The sequence below is a fragment of the Silene latifolia genome, chromosome 1 (assembly GCF_048544455.1).
Source record: "Silene latifolia isolate original U9 population chromosome 1, ASM4854445v1, whole genome shotgun sequence".
Taxonomy (NCBI): Eukaryota; Viridiplantae; Streptophyta; class Magnoliopsida; order Caryophyllales; family Caryophyllaceae; genus Silene; species Silene latifolia.
Window position 1 is genome coordinate 27,726,643 of NC_133526.1, and position 24,253 is coordinate 27,750,895.

The 24,253-nt window shown below is 37.8% G+C and overlaps 1 long non-coding RNA gene and 4 other non-coding genes across 5 annotated transcripts; all 5 read right to left on the reverse strand.

Annotated features, from left to right (window-relative positions):
* Positions 1-8,928: 8,928 nt before the first annotated feature.
* On the reverse strand, positions 8,929-19,495 carry LOC141601903 (uncharacterized). The gene is made up of 2 exons (XR_012524370.1): positions 17,785-19,495; positions 8,929-8,980 (listed from the first exon to the last, which is right to left on the reverse strand). It is a non-coding gene; the product is annotated as an uncharacterized LOC141601903 (long non-coding RNA).
* On the reverse strand, positions 18,072-18,217 carry LOC141622758 (small nucleolar RNA snoR134). Its single transcript, XR_012533083.1, has one exon. It is a non-coding gene; the product is annotated as a small nucleolar RNA snoR134 (small nucleolar RNA).
* Positions 18,787-18,897, reverse strand: LOC141622593 (small nucleolar RNA Z278). Its single transcript, XR_012533027.1, has one exon. It is a non-coding gene; the product is annotated as a small nucleolar RNA Z278 (small nucleolar RNA).
* Positions 19,032-19,122, reverse strand: LOC141622745 (small nucleolar RNA U36a). The gene has a single exon (XR_012533081.1). It is a non-coding gene; the product is annotated as a small nucleolar RNA U36a (small nucleolar RNA).
* LOC141622752 (small nucleolar RNA snoR134) lies at positions 19,171-19,316 on the reverse strand. The gene has a single exon (XR_012533082.1). It is a non-coding gene; the product is annotated as a small nucleolar RNA snoR134 (small nucleolar RNA).
* Positions 19,496-24,253: the final 4,758 nt, after the last annotated feature.

Below are 24,253 nucleotides of genomic sequence, written 5' to 3' on the forward strand. Positions count from 1 at the left end.
TAATCTTACTCACAAATCATCCGTCAATTTTAAGCAATTTAATTAACTCGTATCGGCATACGATTAATTAAATAATCAATTAAGAGTATTTCCCTATAGGTATGCCCTAAGGGGATCAATTGATCACCACCGTCGCACGACAGTAATGTCAAACTCTAGTCAGTCAATCATTACCGATATGTGTGGACCAGTTGACTGTAAAATATTACATCGCACATGTATTCTTAAAACGAGATTTAAACATGTGATCATGATGATCGACTGTTGTGATCGCATTATTGTCGGAGGACACATATTCCAACATTTAGGACGTCTCCCAAGTCTTTGCATTAGCTCCTACAACTCCTACCCCGGGTTCATTTTAATTGACTCCCTATATTCATTAGATTCATTGGTTACAGGTTTCAGGATCGTCGCTCTGATACCACTTTGTGACACCCCTATACTCCAAGTGCCTTACCAGGACCACTCAGGTATAGGAACGTCACTATCTCGGATACCCGAGACAATGATAATCATAAGACAATGAATAAACATAATTTAAAAGTAAAATACGGTTTAAGTGATTACATATTTCAAACCCAAAACTATTAATTGAAATACAACCAATCCAAAACTGTCTACTAATAAAACTGAACAACTAAAGGACATCGTCTGAGACAGCGGAAGACTCTTCTAACTGCCAAGTGATGACTCATCTCAGCTAGCCCATATGCATCATATCAAACCTGCTCACCATCCCCGAATGGATCACCACAGTTTTACAAAACAAACAACGGGGTCAGTACTAATTACACGATACAAATCAATATGAAGCAAATGCCAAATAGCTCAATCAACACAACAATCCCCAGTCTCCATCATCAATCTCCACACAACTGACTACACACTAAAGTGTATAGTCCTGCCAAAGTACCCATCGCAACAGGTACTCCACACCGCGTGTGGGGGACCGCAGCCGTACCCACCAAATCCCCGCTCATCAACCACTGAGCGAATAACCCAAGTTTCCTTAATGTGCACATCCCTCCTGTGGCGGGTTCCACAGGAGGCGAACCAAGGGCGTGAAGCCACTCCCGCAAGTGACTCCACTCATCCAGGGACGCGCCCCGAATATCACAGACAGGTATACAATTAATAAACAAGAATCAACAATATAACCAACAACCGTCATAATCACCAGCAATATAATTAATCAACAATCACAATACAACCACCACACACATCATGTAACTAATACTGAGTAGGGAAAACCCTACTTGGAATGCAATCACAGAATCAGACGATCTAAGCAGCTACTCAGAATCTCTCCTCAACAAAGCCTCCTCCTATACATACATACATACAATTACTACCTTAACTACATAATCATAAAAACCCCCAAATCCCCAAATTAGGGTTTAACAAATATTAACCAAATGCTATAAAAATGATATGTAGAACTTACCCACGACACAAGGATCACAACGGTATAAAGAATAAAGGAAACCGACACTTCTAGCTCCGGGATTTGCTATTAATGCGAAGGAATGAATCAACGTAACTTGAAATCTCTCTTTACTGTGATTTAAGGTTTTGTAAAAGTGTTTAAAGAAGATGACGTAACTTAATATATTAATCCGCATTATTAACAAACCCGTCGCAAAACACCTGATAACCGACTTACTCGATCGAGTAAGTCAGTTACTCGATCGAGTGCCACTTACTCGATCGAGTGTCAAGCCTACTCGATCGAGTACCCTACAGGCAGATTACTGTTTCGTATAAAAACATACTTACTCGACAGAGTAAGCCCTACTCGATATAGTACCCAAAGACTCATAAAACCGTAGTATTAGAAATATGGTTTATTGAACAATTACGCTGCTGAGATTTTGTGGTCTGATCATAATAATACTGTAAAATTTCAGCTTGAAAGTAATGTCTTTCGTACAATGTATATTTGTTTTGCTGCGGTTAGGGAAGGTTTTCTTACTGGGTGTAGACCATTTATTTCGATCGATGGTTGTTGGCTTAAAGGTCCTTATGGAGGACAATTGTTGGTTGATGTTGGCAGGATGAGAATAATTAAATGTTCCCTATTGCTTGGGATGTGGTAGATGTGGAGATTACTGAGTTTTGGAGTTGGTTTCTAATGTTGCTAGCCGAATATTTAAGGATAAATGATGGAGCTGGGTACACTATAATGTTTGATCAACAAAAGGGTCTTTTAAGGGCGGTTAGTGATATTTTGCCACAAGCTGAACAAAGAGTTTGTGCTAGACATGTCTATATGAATTTTAGACAGGTATTTGGCGGATGAGAAGAGTATAGGATGCATTTTTGGAGGATTGCCAAAAGCACTACCTTGAATTAATTTAAAGAAAATATTGATGATTTGAGTGCAATTTGTTGAGAAGCTGGTACTGATTTGATGGGGAGGAACTATGAAAAATGGTGTAGAGCATTTTATACCCCACAATGTCAATGAGATGTCGTGGATAACAATTTGAGTGAAGTGTTCAATGCTTTCATTTTAAATTCAAGGCACAAACCTATAATAACCATGCTTGAGGATATTCGAGAGTTGATTATGGAGAGGTTGCATAAAAAAAGAGATTTTATACGCTCAAAAAACCTAGTCATGTGTCCTAGAGCTCAAGAACAATTGGAAAAAACAAAAATTGCTGCTCGGGGTTGGAATTCATATTTCAGGGGTAGTTTTACCTTTGATGTCAGGGAAGGAGCAACACAGGTGAGGTATGTTGTGGATTTGTTAAACAAGACATGTTCTTGCAATGCATGGCAACTGAGTGGCATTCCTTGTGTAACAACCCAGTTTATTTAATGACTTAATTAACGAAAGCGGAAAGAAAGATAAGTCATAAAAATCAGTAAAATTTAAAACAGTCAACTCGTAATGAGTTGCTTCATAAAACTGGATGTTTAGAACATAAAGCAAGGTTTAATATCCGAACTATAACTTAAAGCAAGGACCGGCTTTAATAAAAGTTTACTACATAAACTCATGAAAGATCAACATAAGATGTTTTATTCTCTCGACAGTCCCCCCCCTAAGTCCAAGTCTTCAAGATTCATGTTACCTGAAACTTCATTAAAATAAAACTGCCCCACTTAGTGGGTGTAACCTAGCCGTCCTTTATCAACGACCTCTTATCATGGAGAATATTAGTAATGCAATTAGGCGGACAAACATACAACACCAGTCACATTACAACATCGACGTGCACACATGTAATATGTACATGAACTAACACATTGGTTAATATTGGCATAAGACATAATAAATATGTGAATATAACGACATTGTTCAACAACATGTTATATCAATCAGCATATGGTAAATCCAAGTAGACGTTATGCGGATAAAAACTTGTAGTCATTTCTTTTTAAAATATTTATTTTCTTCACAAAAAGCACGGGACGTGACTACTAATGTCACACGCATACTCATGGCTTGCATCTCACCTTGAGTATGAGTGGGAGCATCAATCCCGTCGATCATATCGATACTAGGAGGTTTACATCTCACCCCTAGTGCTCAATAGGACCGGACAACTAAATTGACTTGGTTTAGCAACCAGAATTATGGGGAAGAACAAACGGCTAATGAATGGACTCAGAGGTCCCATTTAATTGATATGTCCCATACACTTCGAGGCACCAAGACAATCGTAACTGTCAAGGTCTACACACGATCGCAACCGTGAAATAATAATTGCCAAGATATCTGAAAGGTAGTAAAGCTGATCAAGCTCCTGTCAATATATGCGCATATACCCACTCCACAACTTCTTGGAACACGAGGCTCCTCAGTGGCAGCTGGTCGACTACTATCCTAACGACAATCCCTCCACACGCAGCTTCGGGATGTGCTGTCCGTACTTGCATAGCATAAGCTCTCTAAGCATTCTTCCGACACGTCGATCCCTAAAACTTACCAAGGCAGCGCCCAACATATAGCACGAAAGACTCACAGATGTCTCATAGAGATGATGATACATCAATATGCGGACCATCCCAACATATCGACAATACAACAGCACTTGGCTCAGAGGTCCCATTCAAGGGGCATACCCAAGATAACCGGAAATAGCATACCGATTCAGAGGTCCCATTTAAGTGGCATGTTCGGCAGCTAGGATAACATAGCGGTAGGATGATACCGAACTTACAGACTCCCACATGCCCTAGTCCAAGTTGTGGGAAATGCTTTTACTCCATGAGAATTTCATGGGTATTAATCTTAACCAAGTAGTGTTCGTATTTGAGATTTGGAACATTTTATTCAAGTAATATATTAGAAAGTATTCATTATTTCTAATTCGTTATCCAAAATTTAATAATTTCATCAAAATTGCTAAGAATCACGTTTACACTTGTTAAGATCTTTAAAAGTTGTTTCTAAAACGGTTTTTAGAATAAAACTAGTTCGGTTGCCCGTGAAATTCACGGAGCTTTTTTGGTTGGTGGCATTTGTAATGGCGGAACTACCTTCTTTAGGGGGTGTTTGTTGTTGTGTTTTTTTTTGTGTGTATAGTGAGGGGAAGTTTTGATGTTTTTTTGCTGAAACTGTTAAACAAACCAAAGTTAGTTGTCATCCCTTTAAGTTTGTCTATTAACTTAACATGAACCGAGAAGCCATAAAGGTGTTGAAATACGGAGTAGGGACATTAATAAGCAGAAACTAAATAAATATCCATAAACTAAATTTATCACAACAGCAACCATAAGTGAAGTTAACCACACAACATTCCCATCCAAATCAATTCATTTACGATAAAATCAGAGTATCTACACAATTAAGCTAAAATTAAAGTATAAACATAACTAATCCCATTAATTTGCATATAATGATGAAATTAATCAAATTAGCATCAAAAGTGAAGCGAAAAATAACCGTTGTTCGAGAATGCAGCGAGAACAACGACGACCGTCAAATTAGTTCAACAAAGAGCTATTAATTAATCAAGCAATTGTTCTCAAATTAAAAGGCGAGTTCTCATACCAAACACTCCGGCCAATTTGAACTCGTTCGGCGTAGCCGCCAACTCTGTCACCGTTGTATGTACATGTGCGAAATATTTGTAACCAATTTGTAATACATGTGCGAAGTATTTGTAAATTTGAGTTTCGGTTTCAAGTTTTCGGTTTCTTCGAGGTATACGAAGAGCATGGAAGATGAGGAGTACTAGGCTTTGTGATTTTTCTTTATTACCGTCTTATTTCTGTTATTTCTTATTAGTTAATATTAATATAGATTATACAATAATAAATATGTAGTGACATGTGGCAAGTAGTGAATGAGTTGATGTGTCGCTTCAATAGAGGCTCAAGAAGCCTTTTTATGTTATTATATAGATTTACTTAAACTTTTAAAACAATTATTAAAATAACTAAGCAAAGTGGTTTTAGTTTAAAAAGATTAATTTAATATAATTATTTTTAATAAGGTGTTTGTATATTCTCCTTGCTGTATTACACTTGAATAAAGTTTATTTTGGTAAAGTAACTTCACCAAATAAATTTAAGGTATTAAATTCGGATTAGACTATAAAGTGACCTTTTTGTTTATTTTCGAAAAGGGGTCTAAACTAAGTATTTTCTAACAAAATTTTACCAGGTGATTCCTCATAATATAAGTGAACTCCTGTAATTTTTTTATGATTTGTAAAAGGTTACATAATTTACTGAATTTCGTACATTATTCAGGCTTGTTGGAATTTTATAAAATAGAATAAAAATTGTATTGATACAAGATCTGCGCCTAAAAATCCTATAAGTCAGAAGGTAATACATATAAAAATTTCAACTCCATATTATGCATGAAAAGAAAAGAGTGCAAATAAGAAGTTTCATCATTTTCCATAAAAGTTAGCATATACATACAAATTTTCATTTTGACTTTGTTTTAGTGGGTCTAACATGTGAGCGCATAGTAAATAATTTATTCAAAGGTATATTGTTCATCTGAGGTGATAACATAATAAGTAAGCTTATAAACATAATTGGCACATTGTCAATTTTCCACGTAATAGTTTATTTAAGTGATTCATTCAAGATGTGCAAGTAACATGCATGTAACAAGCAATATTATGTCGTACTAAAATACATATATGACACTAGTTAGAAAGACATATCCTGATAGGATATGTCTATTTGCCTCTTGACTAGATTACTAGTATTCTACAATTACGAGGCAGAGGGTTAGGTTAGGTTACCTTAAAGGTTATCCGGGTCTTAAATGTAATAAAAAATGCTTAGGTCAACAAGCTTCTCCTCTTCCTCTTCTAATATTCGATTCCATGATGACAACAAAATAACAAACAAGTTAGTAATAAATTATCTACTTAATTAATCTAGTAATTATAATCAAGGAAGAGTTAGGAAAACAAGAAGGAATGAAAATTATACAAGTTTTAACTTAGGCTTTGTGGAAGATGGAAGATGTGAGTATGCAAATATCGTAAGGAGTTTTGAGCAAGTGAAGCAAGGTGTTAAATAAGTGAACTTAGGTGCTTTAAATAGGATGTAAATCTACTCACTCCATGTGTTTAAGTTCACGGATTATTTTCATACAACTGGAAATCATTATAAAAGACAATGATCATGTTTTGTGTAAGAGTGAAAGGTCTAGTTCATGCACAAGAATGAAGAAAGAAACAAAAGCTGATGAAAGAATAGACTCCTCATAAGAATGGATGTATTGGGGTAGGAGAAAGAGTCACAAGTTAGGAGAAAGAGTCACAAGTTGCTGCCCTTCTTAAATAGGGGAAGTAAAAACAAATCCTTGTTTGTTTGCAAGGTCATCATGGAATTAATTATAAACACCGTGATTTTATGAAGACTCTTTGCACAACCGAGCAGGTTTGAGATTTTAAAGTTGTTAATGGCAAAAGAAAATATTACCATTGCGTCGAGCTCGGAAAAAAAAAGTTTCGCCTCAATCGGAGTTCGGATGAGCAATTGGGGGCCAAAATACGAAGATGGATTAAAGTTACGCGCGAATGAAAAGTCGCAACTTATAATGATTGTTTCGAAGGCTAAAAAGGTGTTGAATGAAATTTCAATTTTCTCTTCTAAGATTATAATATCGGGATTAATTATGTAAATATGCGATTAAAAACACGGGGTGTTACACCTTGTCATCACACGGTGGCTGCAATTTGGCATAATAAAGAGAGACTCGAAGCATATATTGCTGACTGTTACAAAAAAGCTACCTATCTTAAGGCCTGTGACTATCTGATGGAGCCATTAAATGGTGCTAGAGAATGGCCGAGTTCGCAACAACCACAAATAAAAGCTCCTCCGCTAAAAATGGTGAAGGCTGGTAGGCAAAAAAAAGCTAGAAAAGCCTAGGCCTAGAGAAAATTCGGGCGACGCTACTAGGAAGAGTAGAGTAGGTACTACTTGTTATTGCTCAATTTGTGGTCTACCGGGTCATAATATAAGAGGTTGCAAGGTACCACAAGCAAATGGGTTTGGTTCAAAAAGACAACATGCCTCCAAAAATCAGCCACCCTCCTTCGAAAGTGGGTCACAAAGTCAGTCATTGGCTCCACCAATGCATAACAGGGGGTTTGTGATGTACACTTATCCTAACGGGTTTCAAAGAGTAGGAAACGTAAGCAAATACTCATATGACTATGACATTGAGCATTTTTTTTTCTCTTCTTGTTGTACAATTTTGATCTTTTTTGTTCACAATGATATTATTTCTTTTTGTTAGTTGTGTACAAGGACAAATAATCATTTTCGGATGACCCAATCTGAAGAGCAACAACAATTAGCAAGTCAGGTATTACATTTTTCCTAATATTCACTCTAATAAAGACATTAAAGCCATTATTTTTTTTTACGGTTAGATAAATTAGTAAGAAATGGCAATGTCACAGATGAGGCAAATTGCATACTATTCTGATTTTGAAGGTCAACAGACATTACGTGATATCACTACAATGCATAATTATGTGACACCAGGGGCTCAAACTAACATCCCATCGGATAATATTTCACCTCTCAGTAACTCAAGTAGAAGAAGTTCAACTACAAGTCGTACTCGTAAGGTAATTCATAGAGTATTGAAGAAGAATTACTATGTGCGATATATTTGAGATGTACAAGTTTAGACTATTTACTTATTTTGACGAGGTTTTTTTCAGCTTCTTTGTCGATGGTTGTGTATGACTAAAAGGCCATATTATTTATTTATTTTTTCAGAGTTTGGGTGGAAAAGACTTTTTGAGTGTCCGAAAGTAAGCAAAAGACAGACATGGACATTGAAGCTAAAACAACAACTTTCGGAAAATATAACTTTTTTTGGGACAATATGTAGTTTGGTAAAATTAACACTAATTATTAGTTATAAATTAAGTGCGATTTTTTTTTTGGGAACAACAATATTTTGTTATAGCTGGTTTTTTGTGTGTTTCCAGAACAATATGGCTGGTATAAAAAGCAAAGTTGAGGTACTAATCTAACCATTAACTCTTACTCCCACTCAAAAAAAAAAAAAAAAAAAAAAAAAAAAACTCTTATAGATTAATAATAATATCAAAAATTCTCTACGACCATAAATACTGCCAACAAGTAAATGTAATCTTTGGTCCGGATGGGAGGGAGTACAATATGTCATATGCTCATGGGTATAAAACCCGTATATTTATGAAACATACAGGTATGGGTACCTCATACCTTTTTTTTCTGCAAAACATCTTGCTTGTGACGGAATCCGTCACAAGGTAAAGACCTCTCACAAAAAGGGAGAGTCAGAGGGGGAATAAGGTGGGGCACCCCCATGTGCTTTCCACTCACCTCTCAATGAGTATTTTGTGAAAGAAAACGGTATCCGGTACAAACTTATGACGGATAACGCCGTCTTCAATGAGATTTTGTGTTTTTTTTTGGAAACCAAAAACCTAAGACTTTAAACAATGTTGAAACTGTTCGACAGTATATTATAATCGCTACTAATGACCTAGGTTGCACCAAAACGGACACGGACACTGACACAAACACGTGACACGGCATCCCATGAAATTTAGGACACAGGACACGTCCTTTTTCGGTTATTCATAATAACCTCTCTATTTTCTTTTTTAGTAAGTGTTTGTATGGTCCAAATTTAATTGTATAATGAGGTAATGTATTTGTGTGGTACAAATTTAATTATATGGTGGAGTAACGTGTTTCCTTAATTTTTGTGCCAAAATGAAATGGGAGATTTATTGTGAATTGGAGGGACTATTTTATAGTTATATATATGTGTGATTTTATTTTTGAAAAAGTATCGAATATTAAATTTAAATAAGTGAAAATAAACTTACATTAATTATAACTCATTCTCATTTCCAAAACCAACTTATAATCCCGGTTGCGAAACGTCGCCGACATTTTATAACGAATCGTCGACGTTTTTTTAAAAAAAGACGACTCTACCCTTGTGCTCTCTATCTTTCAATATTCCATTGCTCTCTTTCACTCTCTAACTCTCCCGTACAATAACCCATCACCAACGCTTCCACCGCCATTGCATCACCACCGCAACCACCACAGCACCTCCACCACCACCGCAGCAACACCACAGACGACGGCAGCACCTCCACCAACCACCGCAACACCTCCACCAACCACTCTCCCGTACAGTAAGTCGTTTTTTTTTTAAAATTAGTTTAGATTTAATTGTATAATTTGATTAGAATTAGGCTAGTAATGTATGTTTGTGTTGAATTGAATGAATTCCCGTTTCAATTTCCTTATGCATACTATCAATTCTCGTTTCAAGTTCCTTATTCTTCTTCATTTCGTTCTTATTAATGTCGGCTTTGTTCTTCTTGTTGTTGTTAATGTTGTTTGTTGTTGTTGTTGTTGTTGTTGTTGTTGTTGTTGTTGTTGTTGTTAGTGTTGTTTGTTGTCCATGGATCTGTTGTTGTTGTTGTCGATGTATTTGTTCTTGTATTTGTCTCTTAACAATGGGATTTGTCGAAAAAAAGGGGAGTATGATAGGGGGAGGGACGTTGAAACCAGACGTCCAGAAGGGGGAGGGACGTTGAAAGCAAACGTCTGGGGTGGTGATGGACGCTGCAATTTAACGTCCATATATGGTAAGGACGTTGAATGTGCACGTCTTGAATGGGCAGGGACGTTTGGTTTCAACGTTGGTAATGGACGGACGTTGAATGGCAGCGGCTGGGTTGGATTTGAACGTTGAGTTTCAACGTCCTACATGGTCATGGACGTTGAAATTCAATGTCCTAGCCATGGTCGGACTTTGAATTTCAATGTCCATCCATGGTTAAGACCTTTTTATTTCGTTTAAACCGTATATTTTCAATTTTAATGTGCAATTTTTATTTTTCTTGTTTTATTAGTTGTGTATTTTATTTATAATGGTTAAATTTATATTTAATTTTTATTAGAAGTTGTTAGTTTTGTGTTATTTTGAATTTATTTGTATTTAAAGTAATTTTAATGTGTAATTTATATTTTTTTAAATTAAAAGTTGTTAATTTTGTATTTAAATGTGTAATTTGTATTTAATTTGTATTTAATTTGTATTTATTTTGTATTAAAAGTTGTTAAGTTTATATTTTAATGTGCAATTTTTATTTTTCTTGTTTTAGAAGTTGTGTATTTTACTTATAAATTTATATTTATTTTTTATTAGAAATTGTTAATTTTATGTTATTTTTTTATGAAAACTTGTTTTTATTTTATTTAACTAACTTTTTAATCTCGTAAATGCAGATGTCGAACAACGAAGATTACATTATGACTTCACTAGGTCGTACGAAAGATCGAAGAGTAACGAACTCTAAGCGGCGTATCCCTTTACCGTTAGCTCCTCGTCGTGGTCGGGGTAGGGGCAGGGGTAAGGGCATCGAAATACGCCCTTCTGTTGACCCTACTCCCGACGCTACTCCCGAGCCCGTTATGACCGAGATGGATTTTCCGAGTGCGTTTTATAGGCAGCCATTAGCCGATTCTGATGTTGAGGAGGAAGAGCATTTTGACCATGTGGTTGAGCAAGATGATGATGATGATGAGGAGGAGGAAGAGGAGGAGGAGGAAGAGGAGGACGATGACTCTCGTTTTCTTGACGAGGAGGCCGCCGTACTACCACCTAAGAAGGTGGTACGGGATGGTAGAGGTCGATATGTGCCGCTTGGTGACGGTTCATCTAGTAGCACGGGGAGGAAGAAGACAAAGACTCAGGATAATTCTTGGCGTCTTACGGGTCCGGTTGAGGGTGGTCCGAGTGTCCTTAGCGTCCTACGTAGCTTTGGTGGCCACGTAGCTTATGGTAGTTGGACCGGTCAGGGAATGAGATCGTGGATCACGTGTTACGAGAGACCGGGTGCTTTAGAGAAGATAAGTAAGATAAAGGTCTGTGACGGTGTTATGGAGAGAGTTAGTAGGAGTGGCCTTGGTCATTTGAGGCAATCTTTGATGACCGGTTTGGACGAGAACCTCATTAGCGCTTTTGTAGAGAGGTGGCAGCCCGACACCAACACTTTTCATATGCCGTTTGGTGAGATTACTATCTTGTTGCATGATGTTGAGAAGATCCTTGGGATACGGGTGGATGGCATGAGGGTTATGGAGGACGGTCCTACGAGGGAGGAGATCGGTATGAAGGGGAAGGTGGCCGCTTTATTTAGATTGCCTCTGAAAGAGGTGAGACCACCGTTGTACAAGGGTGGTGGACTGACGGTTAAGAAGTTGATAGAGCTTGCGGAGACGGGTAACCAGCATGACTCGCTGAGGGCTTACATGATGGTATTGGTAGGACAGACTTTGTTTACGGACAAGTCTAGTGATAGGGTTATTGCCCGTATGTTGCCGTTGTTTGATCAGTTGAGTGATATCGGCACGTATGCTTGGGGGCCGCGACATTGGCCTACTTGTATCGACGATTGGGGATGGCTTCGCGTAGGGAGGGTCGGGGTGTTAGCGGTTGTCTACCGTTACTTGAGCTTGGATATATGAGTACTTTCCCATGTTCCGACCACACTCCGGATATTATGTCGAGGGGAGACCACTTGTCGAGGCTTGGTCACGGCTTCCTATGTTTAGGGGAGATGTTCGGTTGTTAGAGCAGCACAGGCAGAGGTTGGACGGGCTTAGGGCGGAGCACGTGACGTGGCTCCCTTATGGCGTTAGTCCTCACAGGACTTGCAGTATTTATCTCTACTCGGGGTTGATTAGGTTTTTGGATATAGTAGAGCCGTACCAGCCTGATAGGTGTCTCCGTCAGTACGGGTATGTTCAGGTTATCCCAAACTCTATGCGGTTCCCGACTGTTGACTATCGTCCGGCTAAGCCGGCCTTGGGCTATAGGTTGTCTTATGGTGATTCTCCTGATTTGGAGTGAGGTTTGAGTGATGTCGAGATAGCTTTGAGAGAGCGGTTTGACCGGGCTTTGATGCCTTTTCAGTGTGATACGCGATACATGTCTTGGTATAGGAAGATTTCTCACCCACACTTCTACCCCCCTGCACGCCGTACTCAGTTTCGCTCTCTTCCTATGAGCGAGGAGCCCGAGGTATCCCGAGCTCTTAGTCGTCATTTCTCACAGATTTATAGACAGCCTACCAAGGAGAGGAAGTGGCAATATGCGCGGAGATTGGTGGATAAGATGGAGTCGTTCTTCAGAGCCGACGACCATGCCGAGGATGATGCTGGGGATGATGATGATGATGATGAGCTTACCCCGTAGTGTAGATTTTTATCTTTATGTACGGATATTTTTATTTGTGTTGCGTATGGATATTTTATTCTCTTTCGTTATGTATGAATATTTTCATTGTGTGAACATTTTTAGTGTTTTTAATGTTATGCATTGAAATGAACGAAAGTACTTAAAACTTAATTAAAATACAACTTTAATTAAAACGCAATCCAACACTTAATTAAAACACGATACAATTTAACAGACATGATACAGACACAAGACTTAATAAGATAAAACATAATTAAAATAACCCCAAACCCCAAACCCCAAACCCTAAACCCTAAACCCTAAACCCTAAACCCCAAACCCCAAACCCTAAACTCTAAACCCCAAACCCTAAACCCCAAACTCAAACCCATGCCATAAACGATTATTATTTAAAACATAACATAATTAAATAACTATCGAACTTAATTATCTTCCGATGATGAAGACTACGATTCCTTATCTTCTTCATGATCATGAACCTCAATTTCTTCAGGTTGGGTAGACATATATTCAGTCAACAAATCATTCAAGTAGAGATAAAGAATTCCTTGCCCCACTCTCTACCAAAGACATAAGTCCGATAGTCTTGGGTAATCGATCACGGTGAGGATACGCTCAAAATATGTAAAGACATCGCTTCTTAACCTGCGAAACTCCCACATCTTCTCGGTTAATACTTCATCTGAGACAACCTCATCTCTAACTGCTGGAGTTAGCACATCTTCTCGGTTTCCTTGTAAAATTATACAAAGGCTACCAATTGGAGGCTCTTCAAGCATGTGCCATACAGTGGCACTGGGAACCACTGATTCAAGACGCTCAATTAGAATTGGTAAATTTTGAACAATTAGATCGATTCTTATTTGATAAACTCTGGTTTTTTGAGCATTTGTGAGAACCATTTTATTATTGTAGTGAGTGAATAGGATTGGATGTTGTGAGTGAGGATGTTGTGAATGTAGTGGCACATAGAATGACCTATTTATAAGCTATTAATTGTAACGGTAACATTTGAATTATAACGGTAACATTTGAATTTTAACGGTAATTTTGAATTTTAACGGTAATTTTGAATTATAACGGTTATTTTGAATTATAACGGTAATTTTGAATTATAACGGTAATTTTGAATTATAACGGTTATTTTGAATTCCAATAATTTCATAATTAGTAATATGATTGTTATAACAGTAGAGCATATTTTAAATTATTACATAATCAAACTTTAAATGCATTATCAAAGTTTAATTTCCTTGCGCTTTCTTCGTTAGTTGGTGTGGAACGCAGTCTTACGCCATAAACTTTAGGTGTAGTTCCCATCAACGTATGCCATTTCTCGATGTTTGTCTTGTACAAATCAGATATGGTGCAACCAAAGGGTCTCTTGACCCTAGCCGAAAAGGATCGATCGGGGCATCGGTGCATCCGTCTCGGTACTCGACAATGCAATCTCATCCAATGGAGATGGTAATTAACGATCCACAAAACACCATATGGCCTCGTCACATGGGCTGTGGGCCTTAGGGGTAAGTATGTGCAACAATGCCAAGTACGAGATGAGGTTGTTTCATGTCAGCGATGACACAAATAGTCCAGTTAAACAACGATGCAAAGACAAACAAATACTCCCCGTACATCCAATGGTTAGGCCCACATCCTCCACTGCTAGTGAATTCCATCCGTCTCAATGCCTCCTCGTATCTGGTAAGACCCGTAGGCAACACACAACTATCAGCAAAAAAATCCCTGTACAACTCGTATGCCTTAATCTCCCGAATACCCAACTCTCTCATGACTAAATAGTCACTTTCCCGACCCCCACAAGCAGATGCGAGACCACCCGATAACCACAATGACCATCATTACCGACATCTACCCAACCATCAAAGAAATCCCGTACTTCTTCAGGGACCGCATACTTTTTATTCCAAGTTGACAAAAATCCCTTAGTGTAGCCGGACTCCAACGGTGCACCAACCGGTCCTTGATCAAAATCACCCACCGTATGTTGAACAGATGTCGTCGCAGGAGTAGAAACTTTCGCAGCCTTCTTCCTTGCATGCTCAAATCCCGACTTGTTCCGGGTAGTAGAACCCCTCGGTCTCCCTTTGGGGTTTTCTCTAACATGAGGTGGTTTAACTTCCTCGTCTTCCGGGTGAAGACCATCTCGCAATTTCTCAATGATTACCCGTTTCTTCGCCGGGTCACAAGCTCTAGCTTCTTCAAACAGCTTCTCCAACTCATCATCATTGGTCTTGGGTTGTACACCAACATTGTCGTACTCCAAGGTCCTCCAAAAAGCATGAACATCTTCAAGATGGACCCTCTTACCCGTTCTTTGTAACTGGATCAATGCACAAGCACAAGGTAATCCATGAGTAACCCTTAGCACACATCCACAATGCTCTTCCAACACATTCCCGAGCTCTATCCCTCTCTTAATCTCTGCTTCCATTATCTCAATGGCTTTGATAGTCACATTTCCTTGCAACAATGAAAATACACGATCTCCATTTCGCGGCCTACTCCTCGAAACCTCCAGCTCATATCTAATCTTCGAGTGTTGCGCTTCAAGCATGGAATGAATACGAAACCACATAGTGTCAAGGTTTAGGTTATTACTCTTCAACCAAGCTTTTAAAAGTGAATGGGCGGACTCTACTCGGGAAGTTGCCGTGTTTCCGAGATGAAAGTATTGGTTTGTATAGCGTTCACGAACTTCTTCCCGTATTTACCCCATGTATGCGATCACATAAAGCGCCATCTCTTCCCACGTTTCACTAAAACATTCCCAAGCGCTCCTAAACTCATCAATGGTGGATGCATTGATCACGCGGTCCCAACCGCTTTTTGGACTGTGCAAAATGATATCTTTGTAACACATCAAATTCTGCTTTGAGAGTGCTTGTTTCTCCATAGCACGGTTAATGTGCCAACGACACAAAAGGTGAGGAGTACTCGGATGAAGGGACTCAAGAGCGCCGATCAAACCCATCTCCCGATCAGTGACAAAGGCAGAAATAGATGAACCCGTACAACTTAGTAGCTCCCCTAATCTCAACAACATCCACCCATAATCGTCTTCCGACTCTGACGGAAGGAGCACCGTAGCAATTAAGAAGGAAGAACCACACGGTGTTACACCAACAACCTCAACAAGAGCAATTTTGTATTTATTTGTCTTGTATGTCGAGTCAATAAGAACCACATGTGGATAAGCACGGAACAGTTTAACCGCTTCCGGATGAGCCATAAAAACATGAGTAAGCTCCTTTGTCTCGGAATCTGTTTTGTGCCATTCCACAAAATTAGAAGCAACGGCTACAACCAACATTTGTCGAGCGGTATTGCGTGTTCCTCTAACTTCACGCCGAAACTTGTTAACCGCACTATAAATTTGGGTGCTTGTAGGTTGGGGTTTATCGGGAGTTCTTTGATGAAGACAATTTTTAATATCTTTCGGGGAATCGACGCCTTGACTGTTGCCTCACGAACTCTTTCTCTTCGGCATTCAAACCAAAAAAATGCCTATGACCGTCTTTGTACTTTGTTACTTCGTGGTTGTGATATCCACCTTTCTCTGAGGTCAAAATGTTCCAAACAATCAACTCCTTTCCATTTATATCATTAGCCCTAGGTTACGAACGCTCGAACACAAAAACAAACACTTACACTTAGGTGTCCCTTTCTTCTTAGGCTTCTCGGGAATATCGGGATCGATCTTCTTTCTAGTTCGGCCGTAACTTGAACAACGAAAGTAAGAGCCTAGCAACTCGGGTTGTTTACGATTTTTGGCCCCATTTGATGCTTTTATTAAGGCAAACCCATTATCAAAAGCTATTTTTTGAGCCCACTCAAACGCCTCATCCCGACTCGCAAAACATGTAACCGTCTCAAATAGGCGGTTGTAATTAACATCGTTTCCACCAAATTCCTCAAATGAATCCTGTTAAAACACAAAATTAATAATGATTACATGCTAAAATATGATAAAATTACTAAACTTACGAAAAAAAGTAAATAAAATGAAGAAAAAACAATTTCATAGTCTGAACCAGGAGCGGACTTTGAAACTCAAAGTCCCTCACCATGACAGACGTGAAGAATCAACGTCCAACCCATGCATGGACGTTAATCTTCAACGTCCCTCCCCATGATGGACTTTGAGTTTCAAAATCTGTCCATGGTGGACATTGAAATTCAAAGTCTCTGTCCATGACGGACTTTGAATGTTGACGTCCCTGTCCATGATGGACGTTGAGTTTTCACGTCCCAGTCCATGGGGGACTTTGAATGTACACGTCCCTCTCCATGAGGGACTGATTTTCTACGTCCTAATTGACGACTACAACTATTTTCGACGGGTTTGGGCGTGTTTGTTACATTCATCCTAATTCTATGAAGACTTAACATGTAATTCAATATATCAACTTAACATCTAATTCAATTATCATACTAAATCGATTGAAATGAAAATAGATTGTGTAATTACGTACCTCAGATTCGTTGTTAGCATTTGATGTGGATTGCTCATTGTTTGACATTGAATTGTTGTTTTGTTGATGTCGATTTTTCGTATAGTGTTGTTGATGTCGAGTTAGAACATCCTCTTTTTTTAGTGTTTTTTGATTGGGAGAGAATTGGGTAGAGGGAGGAAGAGGAAGGGTAGGAGGCGTCTTTTTTATGAAATGCGTCGACGATTTGTTATAAAACGTCGACGACGTTTTACAGCCCTCCTTATAATCAATCTATTTCGGCATTTCAGTACTGGTCTAAAGAACCATTTGTTTCCAATTCAGCTTATTTTCCCACCAAATTCAACCATATAACAATTCTCGCCATTTACCTTAAATTCAACTTGATTCCGTTTGGAGGTGTGTCCAAATACCGTAGACACGGCTCAAAATACCATGGACACGTGTCAGACACGTGCCCAAATAAAAGATGTTAGACACGGCTTTACAAGTGTCCGACACATTTTGACGTGTGTCGTGTCTGACACGGGTATCCGACACAAAAACACTAATTAGAAGGACTGTCTGTGCAACCTAGCTAATGACTATCTCAACCAAAATGCTCTTCAATGCCTCGTGAAACTGAAATTACATCAGACGTTATTACTGTAACAAAGTAATTACAGATACACTTCATGAACTGCAATTGCAAAAGGAAGCATGAAGCATCTATAACATTTATTTTACCAACTGCAACTAAGAGTATTCATCAGTATTCTCGAGGACAAGAATGTTTGTCCTGTAACATTCTTGACGCGGATGAACCTCAGTAAAACCCAATAATATCATATGAATATAGCTTCATCATTAGTACTTCAATAATTCCTCCGTCCAAATATAGCCCTTGATTAGACACAGAAAAGCCGTTGGAAAAGCGAGGCAGAACTGCAACACGAAGAGCAAAGACTATAGCACGAGCAATGGGGCTTGGTTCATCATTTTATGAAAGACTCTGACAAGCCCGGGGTGCAACGTGCCAACTACATCAATATATTGAAAATTTTACTTATTCAACAAGGGTGTGCATTCAGCAGATTAACAAAGCAGAGGGCTTCTTACTAACAAAATTTAGAAAGCAATCCCCGATTACACAAGCTTAAAGCTGACAATGACAACGGTTGAAATATCAGGGAAAATACTGCAAGTATCAAGAAACTTATCCTTCCACAACTTCATATTGAAATACTCCCTTCTCAATAAATGGGGCTGCAAAGGACTCAGCATATTATAAACTGCATTAGCAAACGCTAAACTATCATTTACAAGTACAAGCATATCTCAAACATAAAACTACCCCGCCAGATCGCCAATTGCCAAACTGTCATTTACACTGGTCAACAAAAACACAATTTGATCACAAAGTAACAAAATTGCAAATGCAGTTTGAAGAAACCTCCATCTGTGAGTAAAGGCCATGGTAATCGCAAGTAATCTCCCACATACAAGGCCGATCGCCAAACTATCATATCCATGCATCCCAGGAATCGCTAAATTTAACTTTTAATAATTTAAAAAACATCAAATTAAAAAAAAAAAAAAAAAAAGTAAACCTCAGTATATCCAATTATATCATATGAATATAGCTTCACTAAGGGGTTCTCCCTGTAAACAGGGTCTCAGCTCCACTATACCTCTAAGTTGGATTGTCTCATCATCGGTATTTCATTACTCACCTCCCTCCAAATATCTGTTTACCTTTTAAATCCTTTGTGATAAGGATTTTAATCAAAGATAAACAAATAATTGAGACGGAACAAATAAAAATAAATTTCTGGATTTAAAAGATTATAAGGTGGCTCATATTAAGAAATTCAACCATTATTTTAATCCTTTTACTTCATTGAACAAGTCTCAGAAGCGCGGATAATTTTGTAATCACAGCCAGCCAAAATTATTCAAACTTTTTAAAAATAATTCTTTAAAAAAGATGAAAAATATGGCCCTTGATTAGACACAGAAAAGCCGTAGGAAAAACGAGGCTGAACTGCAACACGAAGGGCAAAGATTATAGCACGAGCATTGGGGCTTGATTCGTCATTTTATGAAAGACTCTGACAAGCCCGGGGTGCAACGTGCCAACTACATACATACGAAAATCACAAATGCAAGAATAAGACGATCTCGCAGCTGAAACGACGGAAGCAGCAATGGAAGTTTGGGGTGAGGAGATGGAAGTATAGAAGGGTATTGAAGATGTATTGATTGCTGGATTGATTTTAGTGTTGTTTATATAGGGGGCAGTGTCTTAGAAAACCCTAATTCTTCTCAGAGATCTCAACACCCTTTTAATAGGTCCATACAACAGCTGCTTAGCCCATCCCCATAGGCCATAGGCCCATAACTAAATACGGAGCAGAAAATTAATATGACCCGTTTGATAAATTTGATCCGGTTGGTGATCTAATAGGTAGGGGTGTTCACCGGTCCAAAACCGGACTAGACCGATTTGACCCATGGATCGGATGTCCACATATTCCAAAATCAGAGACTGGACAGGAACAGGGTATTTTTTAGGTCCGATTTTTTCCAGGTTTGGACCAGACTGGATAGTTTTTATGAGGTATTTTGAAGTTTTTTTTTTTTTTTTGCCTATACCAGACCGGACCGGAGACCAGCTACCATAATTTTGTGAACCTAGAAACCGAATCGGACCGGTCATGTTTGTCGGTCCGGTCTAGTTTATGACCAGCCCTAATAATGTCATGCTTTAATCTATATCTATATATCTATCTATCTATATTAATAAAGGAGGCTTTTTTCGAGCGATTACAGAGACTCCAAGCTTCGCAAAATACTTGAGTAAAATAAATAATGTTAAATAACTAAAACAATCAAATAATAATGCTAAATAACTAAAAAATCAAATAATAAAAATATCATCTATATCAAATTAGAGTCCAATAAAGTGTATGCTACCAAATCCTATATGAATTACAGTAAACGTCTTGGCTGGCCATCTTGGAGTCTGGAGTCCTAATTACATGCATATACACGTATATAATACATCAATTGTGAAGTGTTACACTCCAACACTCCTCCTCTCCTGTAGGCAGTTTGTTTTCTTTTTCTCTATGTCTTAAAGAGTCTTCCAGTTGTTGTAGTCTTCTGTAGAAATAGATCTGCTGCTGTAGAACAATAAAGAATAAGAGTCAACTTAGGTTTGGATTACCTAGACTATAAATACAGGTCTTTGTATCTCAGTTTCCTCACAACATTCTGCTCCATATTTCATACGAATCTTCCTGAGAATTAATTGCAATAATGGCACGCCTTGCTACTGCCACGAGAAGGACAACCCATAGCTGATTTACAATACCTCTCGACTTATTCAAGACAACTCTACCTGTAACATAGGCAAAAGACCCAACTTGCTGAACTTCTTAGAGAGACGTCGTCAATTATATGGGATGAGGCACCAATGTACCACATATTTGCCTTTGAAGCACTCGATCGTACAATGCGAGACATAATTGCATTTAAAGACCCACTAGCAAAATCTAAACTCTTTGGAGAGAAAACAATCGGTATGCACACTTAAGAGAAGCACGAGAATTTCATATCGTGATAATGACCCAGATAAGCGAGAAAGAAGACGAGCATTCAATGATTGGTTGCTAGCTATGGGAGATTGAACACTGGAGGCCAAGGTAGATCAGAATGAGATGAGAGTGACACTAAAAAAACATGGATTGAGATCCCAGAACAATATATCGATAAAATATACTCGGATTTTGAAAACAGCCATAAACATGTGGATTATCTAAAAGAAAGAGCAATACTTATGGCTTTAAATGACATCGCTAGACTTGATAAACAGTTATATGGTCATGGCCAATATGGTCCCAGATGAAGAGATATTATACAGAAGTTGTGACGAGGCCTGCACCACCTCAACTAAGTTTGTGGACCAGTTTACATATTATCCAATAGAATACTTAAACAGCCTCAACCTGCAAATTAACATATGTAGGAATCTATCTGCCAAAACCCGTAATCAGTCCTGGACAATTATATGTAGCAGCTTCAAGGACAACATCCCATAAAAGTTTTAAAGTTTTTCATCGACGATTCTATCCAGGAGTACAAAAGTCACACGAGGAACATCGTCTATAAGAAATTTTTTCTCACATATTGTTAGCATGAAATATTAAGAGCACTGCAACTTCTATTTTAATGCGTCCAAATAGCTCAAATTAATACTGAGTCTATGAGCTAATTTAAGAAAATTACGTGAAATAAGAGAGTAGTTGAATGGTGAACCAAGACATTATAGAGCTCGCACATGGCTAAACAACAGAGTATCAATTGCTTTTTGTGATGATAAAATAATGTACTAAATAGTAAATACTCCCCTAAAGTAAGGCTGTTGTTTCTCATAGATAACAAAAGTTATAACAATTGCTTTTTGAGATGATTGTGTACATGACTAAACAACAGAGTATCAATTAAAGTTTCAAGTTTACGAAAACTAAACACCACCATCATTCGTTAAAACCAACACTTTTTCCGGCTAACTCATTTGTTTACCTTTTATATCCGTTCAAATCATCATAATTAAAACCAACACTTTTTCCGTCTAACTCATTTGTTTGCCTTTTATATCCGTTCAAATCATCATAATTAAATAAGTTGAACGCCGTAAGTTTGACATAATATATTTAATTAGGTATCTAGATCTGAAATTGCAGTAATGAAATTAAGTTGTCAAATGATCAACCTGGGTCTAATCTCACAGACAAAATGTAAAAATTTAACAAACATAGCAGATCAAGTAGCAAAATAATCAACGACACTCAGATGCTACATTGTTACCTTAACCCGGAGCTCCGCGACCAAGGCAAAAGTTGCTCCGATGTCACCTGATATACGTCGGAGCATCCCGATATTAGGACCCGATTGGGTGGCGAAGATGGGAGGAAAGCGTAGAAGTATGAACGGTATTTCCTTATTTCCATGTTGACTAGTTTGAAAGCCTGTACTTCGTACGGGTTAATGACCTTGATAATTTTAAAACAAAGCTATAAAACATTATCGAATAGGTGTTTAGAAGTCCAAATCCGGGTGTCACATAATTGTAAAGAAAATGAAATATGTGAATCCCTTATAGTCTCTTGATACGAACTTGATTCTAAGCATTACATAGCTTCTAAAGCTTTGTTATCTCGAATTCAAGAAAAACTTATTGAGTACTAATCACCGTAAGTGTAAGGGAATCAGGACGTTTTGATAGCCCTTATGATTAATATAAAAACATGCGCAAAATTAATGAGCCAACTTATGTCAACTGCCACATTCAACAAATGATATATTGTTTGAACCAACTACCTACCCTTTAAATGTGGACGATTTATACGTGTTATATACATATATGCACATAAATTATAGAGTAAGACAGTCTTATATTGCGAGAAGGCCAATATTTTAAAAAAATTATTCGAGAAGGTTATTAATGTTAAGAAATTTATTCATTTACTGTTATCAACAAATTATGTAATAAAAATATTTCATAGTATAAGACCATTCCTTCACAAAGCATATGTAATGTATACCCCTATGAATATATGATCATCTTATTAATATCATTTCATTGTAGAACCTAAACTCATCTATGGGTTGATACCTTAGTTCCAAGGATAACTCTTGTTTATAATTATACGATCACTCCATCTTATGTTAATCATTCGATGTATACAAATATTTCATAGTATAAGACTATTTCGTATACAACTCTACTATTTATACGCTGTATATTCACCACACTTATATTATTTTCAATGTGGGACAAATACCATACTAATCATATGTCTAATCATTTGCTTATATATGATAATATCTCTTTCATAAGAAACACTTTGTTGATACTTAACATTGAATTGGTTTAGTGATAATTTGAAATCATGTCATCATATAAATAAAGAGTATTTTTTTTATTTGTACGGGTATTTCTCTATTTTTAAATAAAAAATTTGGTTAACTATATCTGATGGGGCATATTCTGTGCCCGCTGACCAAGTCAACATATTGAACGAGGTCAAAGATATCCACAGCAAGCCAATGACTTAGACATCCCAGCCGATGCAGCCTTTCGGCTGCCCGGCCACTGGTCTCGGCATGGCAACCTACCAGCCGGGGCCCATACCCGCGTACTCATATCCAAGAACCCTCGGCATGGAGTCAATCAGGCTCGCCGGCCTGCCATAGGTCCCTCGGTCGAGGGTAGATCAGTCTTTCCACCTGCTATGCCACTTGGCCCACTTGGCCACTACGTGACAAAAGGTGAAAGTCTATAAATACTCCTCAATCCTCATTGAGGAAAGGATCCGGAATCTAACCTAAGAACCACTTAAATTGGTATGATCTCTCTCATCTCTCTACAATACACGTCATCAAGCAACATTCTACTTAATCACAATAAGTTCACTGACTTGAGCGTCGGAGTGAGTACGCTTGGCACAAAGCCAAGCCCTCAGTTTGCTCATTGTTGCAGGAGAGGCCGAGGAGAGCAGTCAAGGCTAGAAGAGGCATTATTCGACAAAGCTAGCGTGGTGAACAAACCTGCTTCGGAATTCATACCCGGAACAATATCATTTTAATAATTAAGAGATTTCATTAATATTGACCATTTAATCGTGTTTTTATCCCACCTAAAACAATGTTAAAACATGAAAAATTAACTTTTAACGTAACATTACATTTAAAGTCTCTCTTATAATAAGTATATACTAATGATGTATGTTCATTATTTAAAATTCAGCTTGAAAATTAAAAAATAAATAACTTATTTTTAAACCACTAAATTTTAGTAGAAAAGGAGATGATATAATTATACGTATTTATATAATTGTAAAATAAATAAATTTCACTATTGTGAAAATAATAATACAAATTCTTATAATAGCTCTAAGACAATAATTAAGTGACTAAAAGGATTTTGGGTGATACCTAAGTTTCAAGGAAGACTCCTATTTATAATCACATAATCACCTCATCTTAGGGTAATCTTTCGATTTGGGAT